This window comes from Salvelinus sp. IW2-2015, linkage group LG6.2 (assembly GCF_002910315.2).
Source record: "Salvelinus sp. IW2-2015 linkage group LG6.2, ASM291031v2, whole genome shotgun sequence".
NCBI lineage: Eukaryota > Metazoa > Chordata > Actinopteri > Salmoniformes > Salmonidae > Salvelinus > Salvelinus sp. IW2-2015.
This window is the reverse complement of record NC_036846.1, coordinates 19299516-19320438: the sequence shown is the minus strand read 5'-3', so window position 1 is coordinate 19320438 and position 20923 is coordinate 19299516.

Below are 20923 nucleotides of genomic sequence, written 5' to 3'. Positions count from 1 at the left end.
ACTTGACTAAAAAATTACAGGGTTGACAGAATCGAAAGACAAATTAGTCTTAATTCAACCGCTGATTTACATTTTTAAAATTATCCTTACTTTTCAATACAGGGTTCGCCAAGTGAAGCTTATACCAACAAAATGGCGAAATATGCGCTTTAAAATATTTCGACAGAAAACACGATTTATCATATTAAATATTGCTTACTTTGAGCTGTTCTTCCATCAGATTCTTGGGCAATGTATCCTTTCTATGTTATAAACGTCTTTTGGTCGATAGATGTCCTCTGTCCTTCGAAATGTCCACCAACAACGACCGACCACCCCAAAACGTTCCAAAGTTTCAGAGTGCACAAACAAATAAATTCCTCAAAATCGCACTAAACGGATATAAATTGCTATAAAACGTTCAAATTAACTACATTATGATGTTTTTAACAAACTATAACGACTGAAAACATGACCGAGAAATATTGCTGGTTAGACAACGATTTGGAACGAGGCAAGTCCGATGCCTTCACGCTTCAGGCGCACGACGAGAAAGGCGGTCTCTATACATTTTTGGTCTTTTATAATGGCTGTGAATGTCCCATCGATTCCATTTGAAAACGTGATGACGTACAGACACCCAGAGGAAGACGTAGGCAGTGTCGGTTTCTTCATAGCATTCACTGTCGCCTTAAAAACAGACTCCAGATCAGAGGTAAAAATTTCTGAAATTCTGAACCCTGTTCATGAAAAGTGCTGTAGAAATTGTTCTGTACCACTCAGAGAAACAAAATTCCAACTTCTATAGAAACTAGAAGGTGTTTCTATCCAATAATAACAATAATATGCATATTGTTACGATCAAGAATTTAGCACGATGCAGTTTAATTTGGAGACACAAATATGCTAATGCGGAACAGCACCCCCTATAGTTCAAGAAGTTAAATTGTTGACTTTGGTCAAAACTTTTTGGGTATCCTTCCACAAGCTTCCCGAATAAGTTGGGTGAAATTTGGCCCATTCCTCCTGACAGAGCTAGTTGTAATTGAGCAGGTTTGTAGGCCTCCTTGCGAGCACACACTTTTTCAAGTTCTGCCCACTGTCACGCCCTGACCTTAGAAGGCCTTTTTATGTCTCTATTTGGTTTGGTCAGGTGTGTGATTTGGGATGGGCATTCTATGTTTTGTTTTCTATGTTTCTTAATTTCTATGTTTTGCCCGGGTTAGGTTCTCAATCAGGACAGCTGTCTATCGTTGTCTCTGATTGGGAATCATACTTAAGTAGCCTTTTTTCCCTCCTTTCAGTGTGGTAGTTGTCTTTGTTTTTGGGGTACTATAGCCCTTGTAAGCTTCACGGTCGTTTCTTGTTTTGTTGTTTTGTTGGCGACATTTATTCAAATAAACGAAAATGTACGCTTACCACGCTGCACTTGTTCTTCCTGAACGACGGTCGTGACACCCACACATTTTCTATAGGTAAGAGGTCAGGGCTTTGTGATAGCTACTCCAATACCTTGGACTTTGTTGTCTTTAAGCCATTTGCAACAACTTTTGAAGAATGCTTGGGGTCATTGTCCATTTGGAAGACCCATTTGCGACCAAGCTTTTAACTTCCTGACTGAGTGTCTTTAAGATGTTGCTTCAATATATCCACATAATTTTCCTCCCTCATGATTGCATCTATTTGTGAAGTGCACCCGTCCCTCCTGCAGCAAAGCACCCCACAGCATGATGCTGCCCCCCGTGCTTCACGGTTGGGATGGTGTTTCTTCGGCTTGCAAGCCTCCCTCATTTTCCTCCAAACATAACGATGGTCATTATGGCCAAACAGTTCTATTTTTGTTTCATCAGACCAGAGGACATTTCTCCAAAAAGTACGATCTTTGTCCCCATGTGCAGTTGCAAACCGTAGTCTGTCTTTTTATGGCGGTTTTGGAGCAGTGGCTTCCTCCTTGCTGTATGGCCTTTCAGGTTATGTCGATATAGGACTCGTTTTACTGTGGATTATAGATTCTTTTGTACCTGTTTCCTCCAGCATCTTCACAAGGTCCTTTGCTGTTGTTCTGGTGATTGATTTGCACTTTTCGCACCAATGCACGTTCATCTCTTAGGGAGACCAAACTCGTCTCCTTCATGAGCAGTATGACGACTGCATGGTCCCATGGTGTTTATACTTGCATACTCTTTTTTATAACAGATGAACGTAGGTACCTTTAAAGCGTTTTGAAACTTGCTCCCAAGGATGAACCAGACTTGTGGAGGTCTACAATTGTTTTTCTGAGGTCTTGGCTGATTTATTTTTGATTTCCATTGATGTCAAGCAAAGAGGCACTGAGTTTGAAGGTAGGCCTTGAGACATGTCCAATAGGTACACCTCCAATTGACTCAAATTATGTCAATCAGTCTATCAAACGCTTCTAAAGCCATTAGATCACTTTCTGTGGAATTTTCCAAGCTGTTTAACTTCTCTAGGGTATGTGGGATGGTAGCGTCCCACCTCGTCAACAGCCATGAAACCTGCAGGGCGCCAAAATTCAAAAACAACAGAAAACCCATAATTTAAATCCTCAAACATACAAGTATTTTACACCATTTTTAAAGATACACTTGATGTAAATCCAGCCAAAGTGTTCCAATTTCAAAAAGGTTTTACGACGAAAGCACACGAAACGATTATGTTAGGTATGAGCCAAGTCACAGAAAAAGACAGCCATTTTTTCCAGCCAAAGAGAGGAGTAAAAAAAGCAGAAATAGAGATAAAATGAATCACTAACCTTTGATGATCTTTATCAGATGACACTCATAGGACTTCATGTTACACAACAATACATGTATGTTTTGTCGGTAAAGTTCATATTTATATCCAAAAATCTGAGTTTAGGCGGGACGCTAATGTCTCACTTGGCAAAAGGCCTGAGAAAATGCAGAGCGCCAAATTCAAATTATGTACTATAAAAATTACTATAAAAATCAAACTTTCATTAAATCACACAAATGAAAGATACCAAATTAAAGCTACAACTGGGTGTAATCCAGCAACATGTCAGAATTCAAATAGTATTTTCGGCTAAAGCAAACGATGCTATTATCTGATGATAGCACCATTGTTAAACAAAAGAGAGATAAAGCATATTTCAACCCTGCAGGCCACGACACAAAATGCAGAATTAAAAATATAATTCATGCCTTACCTTTGACGAGCTTCTGTTGTTGGCACTCCAATATGTCCCATAAACATCACAAATGGTCCTTTTGTTCGATTAATTCCGTCGATATATAATACAAAATGTCCATTTATTTGGCGTGTTTGATCCATAAAAACACCGTTCCAACTTGCTCAAACGTTGACAACAAAATATCTCAAAGGATACCTGTAAATGTTGCCAAAACATTTCAAACTACTTTTGTAATACAACTTTAGGTATTTTTTAACATTAATAATCGATCAAATTGAAGACGGGAGATCTGTGTTCAATACAGGATTAAAACCAACTGTAGCTAGCTTTCTGGTCTCGCACCTCTAACAAACCTGACACGTCGAGTGACTCTCGTTCAAGATGGCCGTACTTCTTCATTACACAAAGGAATAACCTCAACCAAATTCTCAAGACTTTTGACATCCAGTGGAAGCGGTAGGAACTGCAAGCAGGTCCCTTAGAAATCTGGTTTCCCAATGATATCTCATTGAAAGAGAGTGACCTCAAAAAATATATATCTGAATGGTTTGTCCTCTGGGTTTCGCCTGCTAAATAAGTTATGTTATACTCACAGACATGATTCAAACAGTTTTAGAAACTTCAGAGTGTTTCCTATCCAAATCTACTAATAATATCCACCATATCTTATCTTCTGGGGATGAGTAGCTTGCAGTTTAATTTGGGCATGCTTTTAATCCAAAATTCCGAATGCTGCCCCCTACCTTAGAGAAGTTAAAGGCACAGTCAACTTAGTCTATATTAACTTCTGACCCACGAATTGTGATACAGTGAATTATAAGTTAAATAATCAGTCTGTAAACAATTGTTGGAAAAATGACTTGTGTCATGCACAAAGTAGATGTCCTAACCGACTTGCCAAAACTATAGTTAGTTAACAAGAAATGTGTGGAGTGGTTGAAAAACGAGTTTTAATTTTTTTAATTTTTTATTTTTATTTCACCTTTATTTAACCAGGTAGGCTAGTTGAGAACAAGTTCTCATTTGCAACTGCGACCTGGCCAAGATAAAGCATAGCAGTGTGAACAGACAACACAGAGTTACACATGGGAGTAAACAATAAACAAGTCAATAACATGGTAGAAAAAAAGAGAATCTATATACAATGTGTGCAAAAGGCATGAGGTAGGCAATAAATCGAATAATTACAATTTAGCAGATTAACACTGGAGTGATAAATCATCAGATGATCATGTGCAAGAAGAGATACTGGTTGGCAAAAGAGCAGAAAATTAAATAAATAAAAGCAGTATGGGGGTGAGGTAGGTAAATTGGGTGGGTAGTTTACAGATGGACTATGTACAGCTGCAGCGATCGGTTAGCTGCTCGGATAGCAGATTTTTTAAAGTTGTTGAGGGAGATAAAAGTCTCCAACTTCAGAGATTTTTGCAATTCGTTCCAGTCGCAGGCAGCAGAGAACTGGAAGGAAAGGCGTCCAAATGAGGTTTTGGCTTTGGGATGATCAGTGAGATACACCTGCTGGAGCGCGTGCTGCGGGTGGTGTAGCCATCGTGACCAGTGAACTGAGATAAGGCAGCACTTTACCTAGCATAGCCTTGTAGATGACCTGGAGCCAGTGGGTCTGACGACGAAACATGTAGCGAGGGCCAGCCGACTAGGGCATACAGGTCGCAGTGGTGGGTCGTATAAGGTGCTTTAGTAACAAAACGAATGGCACTGTGATAAACTGCATCCAGTTTGCTGAGTAGAGTATTGGAAGCTATTTTTGCTTGACTCCAACCTAGGTGTATGCAAACTTCCAACTTCAACTGTGTATATAATATAAAGAAACATAGAAAACAAAACATAGAATGCCCATCCCAAATCACACCCTGACCAAACCAAATAGAGACATAAAAAGGCTCTCTAAGGTCAGGGCGTGACAGTGGGCAGAACTGAAAAAGTGTGTGCTCGCAAGGAGGCCTACAAACCTGACTCAATTACACTAGCTCTGTCAGGAGGAATGGGCCAAAATTCACCCAACTTATTCCGGGAAGCTTGTGGAAGGATACCCAAAAAGTTTGACCAAAGTCAAACAATTTAAAGGCAATGCTACCAAATACTAATTAAGTGTATGTAATCTTCTGACCCACTGGGAATGTGATGAAATAAATAAAAGCTGAAATAAATCATTCCCTCTACTATTATTCTGACATTTCACATTCTTAAAATAAAGTGGTGATCCTAACTGACCTAAAACAGGTAATTTTTACTCTGATTAAATGTCAGGAATTGTGAAAAACTGAGTTTAAATGTATTTGGCTAAGTTGTGTGTAAACTTCCGACTTCAAATGTATATAGACTCGTGTTTTGCGGGTACTATTTAATGAAGCTGCCAGTTGAGGACTTGTGAGGCATCTGTTTCTAAACTAGACACTCTAATGTACTTGTCCTCTGCTAAGTTGTGCACCGTGGCCTCCCACTCCTCTTTCTATTCTGGTTAGAGACAGTTTTCGCTGTTCTGTGAAGGGGGTAGTATACAGCGTTGTACGAGATCTTCAGTTTCTAGGCAATTTCTCTCATGGAATAGCTTTAATTTCTCAGAACAAGAATAAAATGACGAGTTTCAGAAGAAAGTGCTTTGTTTCTAGCCATTCTGAGCCTGTTATCGAACCAACAAATGCTGATGCTCCAGATACTCAACTATTCTAAAGGCCAGTTTTATTGCTTATTTAATCAGAACAATAGTTTTCAGCTGTGCTAACATAATTGCAAAAGTGTTTTCTAATGATCAATTATCCTTTTAAAATGATAAACTTGGATTAGGTAACACAACGTGCCATTGGAACACAGGAGTGATGGTTGCTGATAATGGGCCTCTGTAAGCATATGTAGATATTCCATTACAAATCAGCCGGTTCCARCTGCAATAGTCATTTACAACATTAACAATGTCTACACTGTATTTCTGATCAATTTGATGTTATTTTAATGGACAAAAAAATTGCTTTTCTGTTCAAAAACAAGGACATTTCTAAGAGACCCCAAACTTTGAAAGGAAGTGTACATTACCAGTCAAAAGTTTGGACAACCCTACTGATTAAAAGGTTTTTCTTTATACTATTTTCTACATTGTCGAATAATAGTGAAGACATCAGAACTATGAAAAAACACATATGGAATCATGTAGTAACCCAAAAATATATTTTATATTTTACATTCTTCAAAGTAGTCACCCTTTGCCTTGATGACAGCTTTGCACACTCTTGGCATTCTCTCAACCAGCTTCCCCTGGAATGCTTTTCCAACTGTCTTGAAGGAGTTCCCACATATGCTGAGCACTTTTCCTTTACTCTGCGGTCCARYGCATCCCAAACCATCTCTACTGGGTTGAGTACGGGTGATTGTGGAAGCCAGGTCATCTGATGCAGCACTCCATCACTCTTCTTCTTGGTCAATTTTCCATTACACAGCCTTGAGTTGTGTTTGGTCCTTTTCCTGCTCAAAAACAAATTATACTCCCACTAAGTGCATATGGCATGGTGTATTGCTGCAGAATGCTGTGGTAGCCATTCTGGTTAAGTGTGCCTTGAATTCTAAATAAATCACAGGCAGTGTCACCAGCAAAGAACCCMCACATCATCACACCTCCTCCTCCATGCTTCATGGTGGGAACCACACAATCAAAGATCATCCGTTCACCTACTCTGCATCTCACAAAGAGATGGAGGTTGGAAGTCAAAATCTCTAAATTTGACCAAAGGACAGATTTCCACCGGTCTAATGTCCATTGCTTGTGTTTCTTGCCCCAATCAAGTCTCTTCTTATTATTGGTGTCATTTAGTAGTGGTGACTATGCAGAAATTCGACCATGAAGGCCTGATTTACGCAGTCTCCTCTGAACAGTTGATGTTGAGATGTGTCTGTTACTTGAACTCTGTGAAGCGTTTATTTGAGCTGCAATTTCTGAGGCTGGTAAACTCTAATGAACTGCAGCAGAATTACCTCTGGGTCTTCCTGTGGTGGTCCTCATGAGAGCCAGTTTCATCATAGCGCTCATCATACCTTCATGTCTTAAAGTAATGATGGACTGTCGTTTCTATTTAACAAAGCACACCTGTTAATTGAAATGCATTCCATGTGACTACTTCATTAAGCTGGTTTAGAGAATGCCAAGAGTTTGCAAAGCTGTCTTTTTTTTTTAATTATTTTAAGTAGGCAAGAAAGTTAAGAACAAATTCTTATTTACGATGACAGCCTAGGAACTGTGGGTTAACTGCCTTGTTCAGTGGCAGAACAACAGATTTTTAACGAATACCCGAATCAGTTCGGATATTCGATTCACCAACCTTTTGGTTACTGGCCCAATGCTCTAACCACTAGGCTACCTGCCACTCCTAGTAGCCACCCCCATCAAGGTAGAGGGTGGCTACTTTGAAGAATTAGCATTTTTTGGGTTACTACGTGATTCAATATGTGTTATTTCATAGTGTTGGTGTCTTCGCTATTATTCTACAATGTAGAAAATAGTAAAAAAAGAAAACCCCTATAATGAGTCGCGGTGTCCAAACTTTTGAATGGTACTCTATATACTAGTAATGTTTTTTTTCTCTCTCTGCTTGAGGCCCCTCTATGCTCTGCTCGAGGACCCCAACCCCCCATTTTTTTCTCCTGAATTGCTTTTTGTATTGTGATAATAAGGGTTGGGTAGGTTAATTCTAAATGTAAACTGTAAACCTGCTCAAAATTGTAATCAGTAACATAACTTTTTGATTACCCAAATGTAGTAACATAATCTGATTACTTTAGATAGTTACTTTTGGATTACTTTCTCCCTTAAGACCAGGGTTGGGTAGGTTACTTTCTAAATGTAATCAGTTACAGTTACAAGTTACRTGTCCAAAATTGTAATCAGTAACGCAACTTTTGGATTACCCTCTTTTAGTAACGTAATCTAATTACATTCAGTTACTTTTAGATTACTTTCCCCTTAAGAGACATTAGAAGAAGACACAAATATATGTTACCAATTGACCGACATCTATTGCAGGATAAATCCATTATCGTTTATTCAAATTGTAAAATCTTTGGATGCCGACAGCAGTCGCACCATTGGAAAAGATAGCTTGGACTGTAGCCTAAGCACACAGCCTTTTCCGGCGATTTATCAAACACATTTGGTGTGTCATCATAGTGGTCTCTGACTCGCTCAGGTGGAACAAACTTAAAATTTGTTCCTTTTTTCAATGCTGAATTAAATGTAATTGAGAAATCATCAAATCTGAATGTAATACAAGTAATCCAAGAAGTAATAATCTAGTGATTACAATGTGATTACAATATTCTTGGGGCACTGAACACACTTTTGGTCTTGTGAGTGGAAACTTGAACATTGTGAGAATTGTGTGCCATTCCCGGCCCGCGTTGACGGTGAACTCTGAGGCTGTACCCTTACAGTTTTAAACAGTAGCCAATAGGGTATTGTGTCTCTTTGAGCATAATGTAGGCCTACCAACAAAACCAATGGAGAAAATCCCATAACATTTTCACATGGAAATAGCTCAACACCATGTGTCAAATAGCTGACAGTAAATTGCATATTAAAAATCAAGTAAAATAAAATGTTATTGGTCACATACACATATTTAGCAGATGTTATTGCAGGTGTAGTGAAATGCTTGTGTTCCAACAGTGCAGTAATATCTAACAATTCACAACAATACACACAAATCTGAAGTAAAATAATGGAATTAAGAAATATATAAATATTAGTACAAGTAATGTCGGAGTGGAACAAGAGCGGAGAACGAGAGCTTGGGAGTTGGCCGCGTTGATGGCTCTGTGTTATGGTAGGCATCCTGGAAGAGAGAATAGCAGTGGTCGTATGTTTTCTCAGCGCGAGTACTATGTTCAATATGTTGATAGAAATTCGGTAGCATTGTCCTCAAATTTCCTTTGTTAAAATCCCCAGCTACACGGCTGTGACTATAACCGAAGAGTATTTTCTTAGCAGGTAATATGGTCAGCATTTYATTGTGAGGTATTCTAGGTTGGGTGAACAAAAAKACTTAAGTTTCTGTACATTATCACAATCACACCACGCGTGGTTAATCACATACACCACCGCCCTTCTTCTTCCCGGAGAGTTCTTTATTCCTGTCTGCGTGATGTACTGAGAGCACAGCTGGCTGTATGGACGGGGACAGAATATCCGGAGAGAAACATTATTCCATGAAACAGAGTATGTTACAGTCCCTGATGTCTCTCTGGAAGGAGATCCTCGCCGTGTGCTTGTCTACTTTATTGTCCAGAGACTGAACATTAGCGTGTAATATACTCAGAAGCGGTGGATGGTGTGCCCGCCTCCTGAATCGGACTAGAAGTCCACTCCGAATAACTCTTCTTCGCTGGCGGCATCTTGGAGCAGTCTCTGGGATAATTGCAATTGCCCTGAGGGGTGCAAACAAAGGATCCAATACAGGAAAGTTGTATTCCTGGTCATAACGCTAGTGAATTACCGCCGCTTTGATATCCAAAAGTTATTTCTGGCTGTATCTAATAACACAAAAATGTTCTGGGCTAATAATATAAGAAATAACACACACACAAAAAAAATTGTAAAGTTGCTTAGGCACTAGAAGCAGAGCTGCCATATCTATATACTACCCCTCTGCATATTTTCAAATTAAATCCTGTCTCAAAATACAAAACTGCCTCTTCACTAAGACATAAGCTTTTCACCTGACTGGCTTTTCAAATACAGCCTACACATTTTGTGCTCTTGCAAGAAGCAGTTACTCCCCATTGCTGACCTATAATTATCTACAACTGGGCTAATAACTCGCTAAATAGCAAACAATATCAACAAATGTGTGCACTCTGATCTGAAAAGACTGCTGGTGGGCTAACCCCGCCAAAATAWTTCTACTCCATCGCGCTCTGGCTCTGCCTCGATCAAAATCACAGACTCATTCTTGCAAAATTTWATTTGTTTTGGTTTGTTGCATTGAAAATGGGTTAATATAACGTTGATTCGATCACAGAAAAAAATTTGATCTATATAGTGCAAACTAAAGTCCAATCTCTTGAGTCTATGCGCGGCATGGCATTTCTTCCTCCAGCGAAAGTCCTGGAGGAAGTGCGTGGCTCGCAGTTTAGAGGGAACACTGAAGTAACTGATTACAGTTTGTTTTGTGTCAAATTACATGTAATCAGTTACTCCCAACCCTGGTGATAATGATTATAATGTCAGCCCTGATGTAAAGTAGTGAGTGCTCCTCTGGTGATTGTTTACTGCAGAAATACTTTGATAAACATATTTTCCTTTTGGCATAGTTGACATTCAAATCCATTAAAACATCACTAGCTAATTCAAACAACATTAAATGAGAGTTTGCTGCATGTGAATATTTGCCACAGATTCTCAGCTTGAAAATCAAAATGACTAACATCACTAACAATGACTAATCACAAGATGATGGATACATTAGAACTAGTGGATATATTGAGGTTGAAAAACCCTGACCTAGTGAGATATACATGGAGGAGGCTTAATTAATCCAGCTAGCCGTCTTGATTACTTCCTATTGTCACTCTTGCTGGCCTCAAAAGTAAAAAAAAATGTGTTAACTTCTTCGGGGTAGGGGGCAGTATTCGGAAGTTAGGATGAATGAGGTTCCCAAAGTAAACTGCCTGTTAATCAGGCTCAGAAGCTAGGATATGCATATAATTGGCAGTWTTGGATAGAAAACAYTCTAAAGTTTCTAAACCTGTTAAAATAATGTCTGTGAGTATAACAGAACTGATATGGCAGGCAAAAACCCGAGGAGAATCCATCTGGATTTTTTTTTTTGAGCTCACCACTGATTATAATGGCTCTCTATGGGAATATAAAAGGAATGCCTCCCAGATTGCAGTTCCTAGGGCTTCCACTAGATATCAACWTTCTTTAGAAAGAGTTTCAGGCTTGTTTCTTTTTTAATTAGCTAGAATTYGTAGTTGTTGTAAGTGGCTCCCATTTTGGCTGTAGTGTTTTTACATGCGTGGATGAGAGCGCGTACCTCGTTATTTATCTCCGGTAATGAACATACTATTCTCCGTCTTAAATTGTATCATTTATTTACATATTAGGGTACCTGAGGATTGAYTAGAAACGTTGTTTGACTTGTTTGGACGAGGTTTATTGGTAACTTACGGGTTTAATTTGTATGCATTTTTAACGAGGGAAACCGGTGGATWACTGAGTCAAGCGCACCAACTAAACTGACTTTTTGGGGATATAAAGAAGGACTTTATCGAACAAAAGGACCATTTGTTATGTAGCTGGGACGCTTGTGATTGCAACCAGATGAAGATCTTCAAAGGTAAGTGATTTATTTTATCGCTATTTCTGACTTTCGTGATGCCTCTGCTTGGTTGGAAAATGTATGTAATGCTTTTATGTGCAGGGCGCTGTCCTTAGATAATCGCATGGTGTGCTTTCGCCGTAATGCCTTTTGAAATCTGACAAAGTGGCTGGATTAACAAGAAGTTAAGCTTTTATCTGATGTATGACACTTGTATTTTCATGRATGTTTAATATTACGATTTTTGTAACTTGAATTTCGCACTCTGCAATTTCACCGGATGTTGGCCAGGTGGGACGGTAGCATCACACCTACCCCAAACTAATAGGAGACTGAATGCAATCGGTCCACCATCTAATTGGTCTCCATATAACTCTTACAGAATTTCCACGTGGACGGGGATATTGGACATTTTATCAAAGCGTATTGGATGACAATTTGTTCTTGCTAATACAAAACAATTTATTATTGTCTTTTTTTTGTACAACATAGGTACAGCAGATCCCCTTWTTGTATGGGACACTTTCAAATGTACTTTCAAAGGCCATTCAATACAATACTCATCATTAAAACTAAAGCAGTTCTGTCAAAGAGATTAGACGAATAAGGAAAAAGAGGGAAGTAACAGCGCAGGTAGATGGTAATGGAAACTGTACTATAGAGACATAAAATAGGTTAGAAGAAAAACAAAAGAAATGGAGGTATTTATTCAATAACGATCAAGTGTAATGTATTACAAAAATAAAAACAAATTGGATGGAAAATGATGAAAAATGCACAAAATGTTTCTTGAATCTTCAACACAAATATTATAAAGAAACTCATTACAAATGATGGAATTATCCATGATTCACCAAAATACCATTTGAAAGAGGAAGCAAAATATTTTAAGCATGTTTTTTTTCAGTCTCCTCCATTTCCACTGAATGATGTTAACTGTAAGGATTTMTTTCATMATAATAATAGTAATGGTATATAMAATTTACAATTTTACAGAAAAACCTGTGTGAAGACCAACTTACAGAGAGGAACCTTTTGAGGCAATAACATATTTTCAGTCAGGAAAAACACCAAGGCTTGACGGTATACCAGTAGAGGTATATCAGACCTATTTTATTGTGTTCTAAGATCCATTATTAGCAGGATTTAATTACTCTTATACAAATGTTAGACTTTCAGGTTCTCTAGGTCTGATTTCATTACTACTAAAACAGGACCCAGGTGGAAAGTATAAAGATCCAGTAAATGTAAAAAACTGGAGGCCTCTAACRCTTCAATGTTGTGATGCAAAAATCCTTCCGAAATGCATAGCACATAGAATAAAAAAGTTTGTACGGGACATTGTTCATCCTAATGTGATAAACCATGGGGTGTTGGGTTGAGTGTGCAGAGATTGACACAGAGACAGAAAATAAACATAACAAAGAAAATCACTTAGGTTTAGCTCGGTCCTTCTTCTCTACTGTGGCTTGGTGTCGGTCTCTCCCCGTTCTCCCTTGTGGTGTGCCACCGTGCTCCTTTTATTTGGCCTCCACGGCTGGTTGGCACTTTCCTCTAATTAACTCCACTTAGAGCTGTCCGTGTCGTGGTGCCCAGCTCCTGTATTCCCAGCAGAGGGAGCCAAAGTCGCCTCACGTACCTCCCCTCTATTACCATCCCCCGGGGTAGACYTCCTGGGATACCACACTAATCAGATAGTTTTTTTTACATGGACGATATATTGTAGATAATATATGACAATTACTTGAAACAAGTGAACATTATGAAACATCGAAGATATCAGGTCTGGTATTCGTAGCAGCATTTGAATAGGCATTTGATAAAGTACGACTCTATATATAAATGSCTGGATTACTTTAATTTTGGTAATCTCTTATACAATGGGTTAAGTTACATACAGCAACCCCAGATGTAAAACAGTAAATAATGGTTACTTCTAAGAAAGTATTGGGCTTTTAAGAGGAGTAAAACAAGGCTGTCCATTGTCTCCATATTTATTTATTATGGCCATTGAAAGGCTAGCTATTAAAATTAGATCCAACGAGAACAGCAAGGGGTTAGAAATCCAGRGGATAAAAACAAATGTGTCAATGTATGCCGATGACTCTAGTTTTTTCTTAAGTCCGCAATCTGGATACCTGCACAGTCTCATTGAAGATCTTGATCATTTTTCTAGCCTATCTGATTTAAAACCTAATTATGACAAATGTACCATATTACGTATTGGATCATTAAAAAAATACAGTGTTTACACTACCTTGTAATTTACCAATAAAATGGGCGGATGGTGAAGTAGACATATTCTCATCTAAAAAAATATAAATGAACTTACCACAATTAATTTCAATAGAAAGTTAGGAAAAATAGATAATATTCTTCAACAATGGAGAAGTAAATACTTGTYTATTTATGGAAAAAAATCAGATTGGTTAACTCTTTGGTCCTATCACAGTTTACTTACTTACTAATGGCACTGCCTACTCCAGATGACTCATTTTTTAAATCATATGAGCAAAAAATATTTCATTTAATTTGGAATGATAAGCCAGACAAAATTAAACGTGCCTATTTATGTAATGAATATGAGTTTGGTCGGCTAAGACTATTAAAWATTWAAGCTTTAAACCTCTCACTAAAAGCTTCACTCATACATAAGATATACTTAAACCCAAAATGGTTCTCCAGTAGATTATTGTAACGGTCATCGTTGCATGAAGAAGTGGACCAAAGCGCAGCGTAGTAAGTGTTCATGATTTATTCTCAAAAAACACTTTAACAAAGAGCAAAACGACAACGAACAGTTCTGTCAGGTGCAGAAACACAAAACAGAAAATATCTACCCACAAAACACAGGTGGGAAAATGCTACCTAAGTATGGTTCCCAATCAGACAACGATAGACAGCTGTCCCTGATTGAGAACCACACCCGGCCAAAACAAAGAAATACAAAACATAGAAAAATGAACATAGAATGCCCACCCAAATCACACCCTGACCAAACCAAAATAGAGACATAAAAGCTCTCTAAGGTCAGGGCGTGACAATTATTAAGAAAGGCTCATCCTTTYTTCAAAAATTTCCTTTTTGCCTTTACACAGATTACAACTTCTCATTTCCGACTAATTGAAAATGAAATGTTGTACCAATGAATTGAATTGAATTGAATTGAATTGAATTGAATTGATGTACCAATTCCATGGCACGTGATTTATGAACTGGTACAAAAAACTACACTTGATTCAACACTTAGAGTTTTTCAATTTAAATGATTAAATAAAATTCTTGCCGCCAACAGAATGCTATATATATGGGGCATACAACAATCTCAGCTCTGTAGATTTTTTTGCGAAGAGGCAAAATCAATCGATCATTTATTCTGGTATTGCCACTATGTAGCTTGTTTCTGGTCACAGGTTCAGGAATGGTTAAAAAATCCCAACATGCACTTAATATTAACCTTACAAATAGCAGTGTTGGGTGATTTGGAAAGCCATAGTCRGTCAATAAATAATATAATAATACTCATAGGAAAGGGTTTCATCTTCAGCTCACAATCTGTGGATAATATACGATTAGAAAGGTTCAAAAATGTAAAACATCACAGCACAATTGAAAAATATGGCACATGAAACCAGAGGGTGGTCTATGGTGATAGGTGGGATGGACTGAGAGTTGCTGAGGGTTGGGATTAAATAGCTTATGTTTGGTAATGGAGGGGTTAATACATTTAAGAAAAAAAAGACTAATCACAATGACTAACATCACTAACAATGACTAATCACAATGATTAACATTGCTAAAAATGACTAACAATGACTGATCACAATGACTAACATCACTAACAGTGACTAACATCACTAACAATTACTAGTCACAATGACTAATCACAGCAAACATTGTAGACAATAAGAAAACCCAAGGACAAAGTGTTGTGTTGTACTTGAGATAATCATAATTTAATGGAGAAGTTACAAACATGAACCCTTCCTGGTCTGTTCTACATATATTGCATGTTAATGCACTGTTCAGTCCTTTGAAAGGGTTCTGTATATTGTCAGATCTAGAGTCTGGATTGAAAAATGCATTTCAATGGAAAGTTCTTAGCAGTATATATGAGTTCTGCTCAAAAATCCAATTGTTGCCCTCTGAGTCTGTTTGAGTTGAGATCCCAACAATCCTCTGCTGACAAAAGTCTTGCCCAGAGATAAAATAATCCCATACATTTTAGGAGTCAGTKTAATTATTTTGATATACAACTAATAAGTATGCATTTATGAGAGCACTGATTGAATAGATTATCCCCTTTAAATCTAAAAGTTTAGATTTCCCCTGTCGGAGGATACCAGGCTGGTCGGAGGGGGTTCACCGTTTGCCACTACAGAACAAGTGTACAGCTTGAAGATAACATGAAAGTCACCAAAGAATTCCCAGGCTGCAACTCTCTACACAACATTGCTGAATAATTCAATATGTTACAATTGTGAATCTGTCGAATAATGATTGTTGAGTTATTGAATTGAATTGGTGTCCAAGTCTAATGAGAGCTCTAGCCTGTCGGTTGATATACAGTACATTGTTACTGTATTATTGACATGGCGAGTCATTATTATGATTATTGACATGGATTATTATTACAACATCCACATGTTTCTTTGAGACAACCTTTAAACTACATTGGATCTGTGCTATATATGCTAACTGTCCTCTTCATACCTTATAACACAGTGCCACTTGTCTATGTCCATGTCTGCCCAAAAGTAGTCTAAACCAGGAAGCAGAGAAGTCTAAACCAGGAAGCAGAGTAGTCTAAATCAGGAAGCAGAGAAGTAGATTATGCTTCTAAACCAGGAAGCAGAGTAGTCTAAACAGGAAGCAGAGAAGTCTAAACCAGGAAGCAGAGAAGTCTAAACAGGAAGCAGAAGTAGTCTAACCAGGAAAGCAGAGAAGTCTAAACCAGGAAGCAGAGTAGTCTAAACCAGGAAGCAGAGAAGTCTAAACCAGGAAGCAGAGTAGTCTAAACCAGGAAGCAGAGTAGTTTAAACCAGGAAGCAGAGCTGCACAGCAGCACAAGCCATATGTATTCAGATGGTTCCTTTAACAAGGGCATAGGGATGAAATCCATCTTTTACCTGATGAGACAATGATTTCTTGTGCTGCAGAGTGGCTGGGAAGGGGAACATTTGCATGTAAATGCATGCTGAAAATGATTTCCCAGAAATAGCAAGGTATCACATCGCCTCTTTTTCTATCCAATATGTCTGCACTGAAACGGCACAACACTGATCTATCTACGAGTTTGTGCTGAGAAAGGTGCTTTTGCCCGAGAAAGTTTTTCATGCCAAGTCAAGTCACACACACACACACACACACACACACACACTTTACACACATGTGCAAACAGCAATGATTGCTTTGTTACGAATTATTTCCACAGGAAGATTTCCCTCGTAATCTCTCCCATCAAAAGGAGAAAAGGGATGATGCACAGTCCTGACCCATCCTGCTTGGAAGGTGTCAGAGTATGACAGGCCGTGTTTAAGCCTTGTGTCAATATTTAATTAATAAGCAATTACATGCATCGAGCAAAATTGTTTCATCAAGGACTACTCCATAATAATAAGTGCTTTCAACCTATTTATAGGGGCTAGAAGAGATTACGAGTAGGACTGGCATAATCACAAATAATAAATTGAGGGAAAATCCCATCCCAGCCATACACAGATTTTTTATTTTTTTAAATAAAATAAATAAAAAAGTAAATCCTTTGACACGTCCTTAGAAACAGCATGGAGAGCATAAGAGTTGGTAATTACCCAAATGTTCCATATTCATTGTGATATTAATTCACGTTAATGCCAAAATATTACAGCCTTAATCCACTGCAAATACCTACCTGTCATAGCACTCTAGCATGAGATTAGGAGATCTAGAAGAAGGAGGGGGGAAAGCAGAGGAGTGCAAAGAAGTGGGCTGCCACGTTGATTACAGGGAATGGGAAGGCGTGCATAGGCCGTGTCGACACATTCTGGCAGTGATGGCTGCTACCACAGTAATGTCGTTGGAGTATGTTAAAGAGCTGGATTAAAGATCTGGATTAAAGATCTGGATTAAGAACCACGTCTGCCTGTTTGTGGATGTACAGTTCTCTAAGGATTCTGTAAACATGTTTCTGCATGTCAGTGTTTTGTGTTGAAGCTAATCGAACCTTTTTTTTTTGCAACTTGTTACGTGGCTGATTGATAAAGACCACACTTTTAGCTCATCTCTCAAACTTCTATCCTTGCCAGTTCCTGTTTAAGCAAGACATTCAAATAATAGATTATTTACTTTGATTTACTTTCCCATTTACCTGCTTTATGATTTCCCCCAATCAGCTGTTGATTAACTAGTAGAGATGAAGGCAGCAGACAAGGTTACGTCCCAAATGACACCCTATTCACACTATAGTGCACTACTTTTGACTAGGACRAATAGGGCTCTGGTCAAAAGCAGTGCACTACATAGGGAACAGGGTGCCATTTGAAATGCAGACACAGTGGCACTCCTGCATTTGCTATAGCTGTATGGATTTTCCAATGCATTTGTACTCTTCAATTGTCAAGCCACTTAATAAAGAGACGTCAATCAGCTTCAAATAGGAGCAGCACATAYTTACGGGTGCTGACTTAAATTGGTGATTTCTCTCGGGCTGTTAGAGATGTGGCACTAATAACACCAATCCCCTTTGGTAGCTTATTCAGTTTCTCCTGTTGCTTTCTGGACTGGCAGCGATCTGCAACTATTGTGGTTTAGGTAGATGCAAATTGCTGTTATATCCAGAAGTGAATTAAAAAACAGCATCATAGTAGTGCTCTACGAGTTACCGTTGAAAATATAGTTAATTGAAGTGGTACAATCAATGATAGAGAGAACATGATGTTTTACAAACTGTAGCTTGCACAGGTGGGAAGGAGATCTGACCAAAAAAGTGCACACAAACATCCTACAGTGGTATGGTGAGAGGCGTGTTCCAGGGCACATTTTGAAATGATAGTGTTGAGCAGCTCCATGTCACTTATCACCCATTTTCAACCTGCATACGTTCGAGTGAAACGCCTGCACCTGCCGTTACCCCAATTCTGAAGGGTAGACTACAATCTCACATTGACAGTAATGAGGGCTTCAAGGTGATGTGCTGTCATATCGCCTGAGAAAGCGCTTTGGATTAGATTCCGACCAATGGAGTCCTGTTCTCTTCAAACACACATTTTATAAGCTGTGGAAAACCGAACGCATGAAAGAGCAAGCACCAGTACTCCAGAATCAGAGCKAGGAGAAACATAAGACCCCCCCCCCCCCAATAACTTATTCTGATTGCGTACGTCCCTCCCATCAGTCCTGCACTAGTGCTAATCCTTTACGTTTTCCACAAAAAGAGAAGGGCCTGAAGTCAAAGAGATGTGAGAAGCGCATTTGCATTCAGAGGGGAAGTTAGCACGAGGGATGAATGCTCAATGGGAAAAGCCATTATAAGATAGCACCCTATTCCATCAAAAAAATCTACCTGCCTCCCTCGAGGCTATGTTAAACTCAAAAGGTGAACAGTCATCTTGGCCCATTAAAGAACTGAGATCAGCTATGTGTTTTTTTTTCTCTTTCTTTAAGCTGTCAGGCGGAACCGCAGACAGTTCCAGGATCAGGGTCTGTCAGAAGATAATACAACAATGCAGATCAGCCCAACAGGCGACACTACCGCATTAAAACAGGTCAGAATAATTAAAAAGGATGTGTTTGAGAAAAATGGAAATTCCAGGACATTGTGTATGTCTAAATTTCATTCACTTATGATAATCGTCTTAAGATCAGTGGTAGGCCTAATATCCTATGCAGGATTTCGCCAGTACCTGTCTTATAAAAATTAATTCAAAGGACTTTATAATTCATACTTAAATTGTGCATATCTGGAATATATTTCAGACATAATGATGACATAAAGGTTCAGTACGGGAATTATAAACTATTCTGTCTCATCACTGACAGATGGACACATTCATCATAATGGATTTCATGAATTCATAAATTTCACATTGGGTGCAGGTAGATATCATGCAAACTAGAATTTCTATGTATCTCATGGTCGCCGCAAGTCATATTCTCCCCTGATGCTATAGTAAACGCAACAACTTTCCTCTCCACATCTCTGCATCAACTGTGTAAAACACCGCTAACAGACATGTCTGTGGAATAAGAAGAGCGGTAATAAGAAAATGATTTGGTAAAAACGAATGAGCCTACCTAGAATGCAATCACTACAAACCTCCATGATTTTCGACTCTTCCACGATGGCCAGGTAATCTCTGAAACTGACGCTCAATGAATTTTGAAGGGACTTCAAAGAACTGTGTTGTGATGTTGTCTAGTCAACAATTATACTTTCATCTTGATATGGTAGTTGAGAAAATTAAATACTGGTTCTAGTGTTATATAAGGTAGACAGGACATTTACCATTGTTCTCTAATAGACAGTGCCCTCTGGTCTGTATTTGGGTAATTTTAACTAAGTACATCTGCCTTTCAGCTTGTAATCCATTGTGTTGAAATTCAATCTGAGTTCAAGGTTTAGAGGTGACAGGCTGAAAGATCTGGATTATGTTGTGATTCATAAGCTACCCATAGACATGAGAGATGTTCTAATGATTTGATCATAGTCACAGTGGTGGCAACGATGTCTACACAATGATTCCTATGATCCTGTCCAGATTGTTGTTTTTCGTCTGCCAGACACAACAGCCTCTTATCCTCATTGGCAAATGGTATGTGAATACTGTCAAGTCTACTGTCAAGTCTGGTTGGGTTAGATGGGAACTAAGCACATTAGTGTGTGCTTGATGCCATTGGTTGAAGTTGTTGGTTGAACTTCAATGCATTGTCAGCAAACTCCAAATTAGGGGCACTGGGTTTTCCAACCCAAAACAAAGAGATATGAGCCATCATCTTTCTCACATTCCCCCCACCCTAAATTGTAATGTTGCCTAGTAAGGACTAAAGCAGTTGCCTTGTTCTCATAAAGTCATACAGGAGAGAAGGAGGGGGATTTAGTCAATTTCTTTATCACTGGGATAGATGTGCATTAACATTCTAATGTATTTAAATCCGGCCCCCTTTTCCAAGCAGAAGTGAGCCGCCGATGTCTCTGTGATAAGCTGTCGTTTCTGTGCCGACGTGCTCCATATGTTCCCTGTCCACGCCTCTACCTCGCTTGCTCCTAGACGGTGGGAACAGATGCGAAGCCGGGGCACCTCGCCACCGGAATGAAGAAACGGGAGATGACGTGACAAGGTGCGGCATGACGGCTGCGCCGCAAGAGGGCTAATTCAAAACACACAGACTTTCTCTCCATGTGACCCCCACCAGGCACACCCACCGTGGAGTTTTACTTGACTACTGACGTAACCCCCAGGCAGTT